Source organism: Manis javanica, chromosome 5 (assembly GCF_040802235.1).
Source record: "Manis javanica isolate MJ-LG chromosome 5, MJ_LKY, whole genome shotgun sequence".
Lineage (NCBI taxonomy): Eukaryota > Metazoa > Chordata > Mammalia > Pholidota > Manidae > Manis > Manis javanica.
In genome coordinates, this window is record NC_133160.1 from 162,805,857 (window position 1) to 162,813,327 (window position 7,471).

Below are 7,471 nucleotides of genomic sequence, written 5' to 3' on the forward strand. Positions count from 1 at the left end.
AACAGAGACACCCAAATAAATGTCTGAACATCAACCAAGGAGGGAACTTTGGGTCTAGAAGGACTTACCACCAGGAACGAAGGCCACAGGTGGAAGTAGCAGAGCACAATGGCCTCTTGCAGGTACCCTGCATGTATCCACAGTGGTGCCAGAATCAGAGGTCAGTTACTCCAAATCCCACTTCTGACACCATACAATGTCAACCAAAACAAAAGGGCAAATTTGTAAAACAATTAGTTACATTTACTTGGAGTCTTAGGGATTATAATCCAGAAACACAGATTGTGGAGGAAACCCAAATGTGCACTCTGAAGAAGAGAAAAGTCTTCAGATTTATAAAGGCAAAAGGGGGAACTCTCAAGGGCTTATGTGAGTGGTTTTTAAAAAATTATGATTGACAAAAGCTACTATAACCTACTATATTTTGGTTGCTAATACATTATTCACTAGGCAAAAAGTCCACTTTCTGGAAGCAGCAGATGTTTGTCCAGGATATTTGCAGTTTGACAGACTACAAAGTTCAACATATTTTTCTGAGAACAGTCAGTTTCAGAGAAGGTATACAGAGACCCTATTTCCTTAATGACCCCCTGACTCTATTTTAGTTAACTCTCAGTGTCAGTGTAACTCTGTTGTCTACATTTGCACAGCTTAGACACCCTACATCTGGAATACCTTTCATGGGCTTTCTCTGCATTCTTATCATTCCTAGGATTTCCATTCACACCCTGTACTTCTTGGGTTTTCCGTGAGTGAGTGAGTGAGTGAGTGAGTGAGTGAGTAAGTGAGTGTGACAGTTTCCTCATCCTCCTTTACCCCACATTAGACTGTAAATGGATACTGAAACAGTCTTTTTCTTGGGTATGATCCCAATGACTAACTGTCCCTTGGTACCTAGGAGACATTGCAAAAATGTGTTGATGAGTGTCACACTTTAATGTGAATATTTTTTCTTTCATTCATTTATTCTTCCATTGAGGCATCAAATATTTACTGGCCACCTACTGTGTATGTGCCATAAACTGTTTTAGGTACTGGGCATTGTGAAATAGAAATGAAATTTATGGTTCCCGCAAAGTGGTCCCACAGGAAAAGATAGCTTTGTGAGCTGCAGAGGGCCTAGGTCAGTCAGGACACCTTTTGCTGTGCTGTAAAGATGCCATGCATCAATTCTTGCCTGTCAGCAAGATTCTCACAGCCTCTCACCTGACCAAGAAGGAAAAAGTCTTGACCAAAAAACCAAACTGAACAGGAGTCAAGTTCTCACATTTTTGATAGAATTCTTTGGGAAAATAATGCTCAATCCTAACCCTTGCCAGTTCTCACACACTGATAGCAGAATGTGTATAGTCTGTTCTTCCAGGGCACTAAACCAAATGTATCCTTGACACACTGCTTTGATGTTACTTCCTCCCTGCAGGTATTCCTGCTGTAAACTGTATATAAACCATCCTCACACAAAAAAGGATGGAGCAGTTTGGTCAGGGCTTTCTGATCAACTGTCATTCCAGATTATGGCTCTCAGCAAGATTCTGAACATACTCTATCCTTTCTTACTACAGTGGCTGTGTGGATTTTAGTCAAGGGTATGCATCAGTTTAAAAAAATTCTGTCCTTGTGGAGTTTATATTGTAGCGGGGAGCAGACATATAATAGACCAGATAAATAAGTAAGTCATAGTGTTGGTGAGGTGGTAAGGAGGCCTAAGAAAGAAAATAAGCAGGAGATAGGATAAGGGCTGGGGGGAAGATTGCCATGTTGGGTAGAGGGCCAAGAAAGATCTTACTGAGAAGGTGACAATTGAGTAAGGATCTGAAGAAGGTAAGGCAACCACATGACATCTAAGGAAACAGGAAAAAATGGACAGAATTTATTCATGGAGCAGTGAGACAGAGAGACCAAAGACAACTCCAACGATTTGGGCTTGAGTAATTGAAAGGATGGAGTTATCATTAACTGAGTTCAGGATGACTGTAAAATGTCTCTTTGGGGGCATGTTTAGTATGAGATGCCCATTAGAGACAAGTGAAAAGGTGGAGGAGACAAACCATGCCAGGCTTCACAAATATTAACTCTTTACAGTAGAGATGGTCATCCAAAACCTGACTAAAGTAAAGCCATTGTGATCAAAGGAGCCATTTTAAAAAACAAGCTGCAGGGCCGCATTCCAAGGGAAAACAAGATCACTTCTCCCATTACCCCAAGTTGCTGGTATGAGACCCAAGGATTGCCAAAATACTCATAAAGAATGTTTGCTGAAACTCAAGAAAAGCAGAAGGGATCTGCTTGCATGCACGTAGCACCCTTTCCTGTTTCCCAATAAGAGCTAGCCTAATGGGTGGGGGTGGCAACTTTGGCAGAGCAGAGGCCCGAATGCTGTCCATCACTCCGTAAGCAGCCCCGTCATAAAGCTCATTACTCACCAAACTGGACCTGTCTGCGTCATTCTTTGGCCTGTCAGTTCCATCACAATTTGAGGGTACGTGTTTCTTTTACATCTCTCCGGGAAATTCTCATAACACCAATACAAACCTCCAACAACCCCATGAGGTAGGGAGTATTCTTGGCCCCATTCTTGGGCAGAGCGAGGCCCAGAGAGGATGAGTGACGTACTCAAGGTCACCTAGCTAGTAGGTTGTGAAACTGGGGAGCTGGCCTTCAAACCCAAGCAATGACCTCCGGAATGCACCCAGCTCTGCACCACACTGCCTCTTAACTAAGCAAACATACACAAGCACACACCTCATTCCAGTCTCTTCAGAACACCCCTGCTGCTAGCTCTGAGACAATCACTGTGGCCAGGGATGGGTGTGCTCTGATTAGATTAGTCTGAGTCTCCTGCTACTGCACTGGGGAACCCTGGCATGGACTAAAAGTGGAGCAGGGAAAGTTCTCCAGAGGAAAATCAGGATATTGTCCCAGACAAAGGGTGAATAGATGCTGAATTTCAAAAACAACAGAAAAGCATGCTCCTTGATGTCAAATGTAGCCCACGCATAGCAACTTGGGCAAAGTTTATATATTAGTCATTCTGCATATGCATTTCTAACCACCCAAAACACCCCAAAATTCATGTCTAAATTCGCTCAACAGATGTTTCTTGTAATATGTTTACTTGATTTCCTGGGACACTCGTGCTTTCCATTCTTATATTCTAACACAAGGAAGCTGAAGGTCAAATATCTCAGTTGGAAGGAGGAATACATTCTTGAGTATCTACAAAGCAACCGTGTGCTGTTTTCTCCACCTAGCATTATTCAGAACAGACTAAAACCAAAACAAACAAAAAAACTCAAAAGAAAGCCCCAAATAGAGTTCATCAAAAGCAAGGGTACTAAATATCAGTCACTGATTATTTTATTTTGCTTTACTTTTTTAAAAATAAATTTGATTTTTTAAAACAGTTTTACATTCACAGCAAAACTGAGCAGAAAGTACAGAGATTTCCCATATGCCCCCTCCCCCAACACTTCTCCTGGCTTCTCCCCGCTTAGGGATGTAACGTGAGACAGCCCATTTCATATTTGATGTCACTGGGGTAATTCTAGGGGAAAAAAAGAGAAGAAGGGTAAAGAGGAGCATTTAACATTTATTAGTTTAGGGTACTAGTCAATGAATGGTGCCTTTGGGCACTAAACCCCACAACTTTTTCTGGACCTGGAAACAGGGAAGTGGCTTCCATAGGTAAAATCATTCATCCGGTGCTTTTTATCAGTCTTAGGAGGAGGGGGAGGGGAAGAGCAAGAAAAAAGGAGGAGAAAAATAAGGAAGTAGAAGAGAAACAAAGGAGGAAGAACAGGAAACACTAACTGAGCATTTACCATGTGCCAAACACTGTGCTGGGCTCTTTATATATACCGCATTAATAAATCCTAAAAATAACCCCGCGAGGCAGGTCCTACTATTACACCCATTTCACAAATTTGGGAACTGAGGTAGGCATTGAATTTTCAGAGGTAGGCTGGTGAGCATTCTATCGACTGGGTCTTGGGCTGCGTGTCTTTTGGGCAGGCTTGGTTCCTTTGCCCAGAGATTTGGGCAGTAGGCTCTCTACTGGACCAGTGGTGTGACTTGGAGATTATTCCTGGTTCTTTCTGAAGTTCTTCACTCTCCCAGAGATTCTGGAGCTTCCTAATATCCTTTAAAGCACTGCTGGGAGATGGTTCTGTTGTACATAACCAAGAACCCTGACTGTGGCACAGAGAGTTCAAGCGACAATATGGAAGAACCACAGGTACTATGTGGTGAATATGGGATTCAAACCCCATCCACCTAATCCCAGGCATTGACTCTGAGCCACAATACTCTATAAAAGGCATTGAGCTGTGTAGGCCAGAGCTCCATGGTACCATCCACAGTGCTACAGGGCTCAGGTGAAAAGCATTTTGTTCTGTTTCATTATGAGAATGCATAGGTATCAAATACCAAATGCTCTATACATACTGAAACTTCACTAGTTAATAGTAAACGTTTTAATCAAATATTGATGTTATTAGATTTTTTAATTAAACATTAACTCTCTAATGAATTCCCCATAAATGATTTTCTGTGATATTAATGGGAAGGGGTGGTGAAGAGAGGGTGGGTTTGGCAAGGAGATGCTGTCTTTAATAGGAGGACTGCTATCTGTAACAGTCCTGGAGGTATAAGCTTTGTTCTCTTGCAAACAGTAGGGTCACCATCTTATTCAGCCAAAGTCACAAGGCAAAGGAGTGGAATGGTGTTTGAGCTTGGGCACAGAAAGATACACTGAAGAATGAACATCATTGCACGGCCTTACAGCACACAGAACAACTGAAAATCACTCCAAACCTCACCCTCTAAGGCCACCAGCAGAAACAACAGCTCTCTGAAGCCTAACACACCTGCAGGATGCTACAATGACCCAAGTTCATGGTGAAAGCCTGACTAATCCAGAAAAGATTCCCATTCTGTTCAGGGCACCAGCTTCACAAGGTCAGGTACTTTGTAACACGTTCTAAGTCAAAATATTTCTCAGTCTTTCTAAACCTATCCAATATTCTCACCACATCCACACTCAGCTCATGCAAGTGGTCAATTGTTATTTCCTGTGTGTGGCTTGTACCACAAAATATAAATTCAACATGTTTTTTTTTCAAATGCATCCTAACCCCAGCCTTACCTTAGGATGCAAACCTTTAACCACAAACCAAAATAACTAAAACCAAAATATTGGAGATTAGAAAGAAAAGCTCTCAGCTAGAAGAGTGGTTCATAGGGCTAGATCCAACCTTCTCCTGAAGGTCTGTAATAGCTGAGTTTTACCACAGTCTGTTTTCACAACCTTTTGCAAACCCAGGTCTTCTACTGTTTTTCTTCTATAAGCAAAGCTTCCACCAGCCCACCCTGCTGTATATCAATGAAAATACTGGAAAATGGTTTCTTTATATTCATTTGATTATTGCTGTTAGTGGTGTTTTGCTTGGTCTTGCTTGGTTTTGTTTTTTGAAGCCCATGGTTATTTTCAAAATAAAGATCATTTTACCGTGTAATTTTGAAGCTTATGCTATGTTGCAAGGAATGAGAGGATTTTTTAAAAATTGCCTTTGGAACCCTAGAGCATCCACATGTCGGCACGATACTTGCCCTGGTGGAGGAATTGGGAGGTCTCAGACTCCCTTACCTTTGTTCCCTGAAACCTTTGGACCACTGGAAGTAAAAACTGCAATCTTTGAAATAATTAACACTCATTTCTTTGGAAGAGGTATGAGGTGTTTATCTATAGTAATAACCAGATGGTCAGACATTTTTTTCCAAAATGATTCTCAGGGACACATAAACACTCAGAGATGTTCATTTTTAGTAGGAAGCAGCACTCTACAAACTGAAGTTTCTATCTGGACTTGGCATTTGTTGTCCTCCTTGGAGCTTTTCACCTGGAAATAACATAGGGGTGTTCAATTCATTGCTAGACTATAGAGATCCAGTAAGGGATTAATATCTCAGTGTCTCCGTGTTACAAATGCATTTGTTCTTTGACCCACTGAATGCCCTTCTAGGAATTTATCCTACAAACATTCCTGTATCAATACGAAAATACCAGATTAGTCACTGTAATATTGCTCATAAGATAAAGTGACTGAAAACAAACCAGATGATGTTCCCAACAGGGGATGTGTTTAAAAAAATTATGTTACATCTCTTCCATGGAAACTATAAAAAAAGTGAGGAATCTATGTGTTGATACAATAATCTCAAAAATACATTAGTGACCAGAAAAAAAGCAATATATAAAGTTTTATATATTAAATGTTCCCTTCTGTGCAAGAAGAGGTAGGGAGTAATCATAATTATTTGTAAAAGCTTGTATTTCCACAAAGAAAAAAGTGGTTATCAGAAGGCAGGGGAGGGGGCAGAACAGATGAGAGCATGGCAGTGAGGTTTTTATGGTGTTTTTATTTATTTTTTATTTTTATTTTTATTTTTTGAGAGGGCATCTCTCATATTTATTGATCAAATGGTTGTTAACAACAATAAAATTCTGTATAGGGGAGTCAATGCTCAATGCACAATCATTAATCCACCCCCAGCCTAATTTCTCATCAGTCTCCAATCTTCTGAAGCATAACAAACAAGTTCTTACATGGTGAACAAATTCTTACATAGTGAATAAGTTCTTACATGGTGAACAGTACAAGGGCAGTCATCACAGAAACTTTCGGTTTTGATCACGCATTATGAACTATAAACAATCAAGTCAAATATGAATATTCGTTTGATTTTTATACTTGATTTATATGTGAACCCCACATTTCTCCCTTTATTATTATTATTTTTTTTAATAAAATGCTAAAGTGATAGGTAGATGCAAGATAAAGGTAGAAAACATAGTTTAGTGTTGTAAGAGAGCAAATGTAGATGATCAGGTGTGTGCCTGTAGACTATGTGTTAATCCAAGCTAGACAAGGGCAGTAAAGCATTCACGGATGCAGAAGATTTCTCTCAAAACAGGGAGGGTGAGGTTCTAAGCCTCACTTCTGTTGATCCCCAATTTCTCACCTGATGGCCCCCCTGCGACTGTGCCTGTCTTAGGTTGTTCCTCCCTTGAGGAATCTTACCCGTCTCTGGCTAACCAGTGGTGTTTTTATTTTTGAACCCTGTATTTGCACTGCTGTCTCAGAAATAACATAAAAAATGAGTACTTATATTTCAAAACCGGACCACTGGAGACAGCACCTGTTTTGTATCTTACCCAGGCGAACCCATAAAATCACCGTTCAGTTAAGAAACCAGAACAATTAAGTGTCTGTGCAGCAGCATCCTCTGTTTCTTCTTCATGTGACTTAAAATCACACAAATGACATTCTTCCTCTTGGCAATGGCCCTTCTGCAGCCACCCGGACCCGGAGAACAAAGCCGGCACACTGCGAATATTTGTTATTCCGCCTGCCCTTTGGGAGGAGCCCTCACAGATACGTGCGCGCTGGCAAGAAGGCTATTTGGAAAAGCA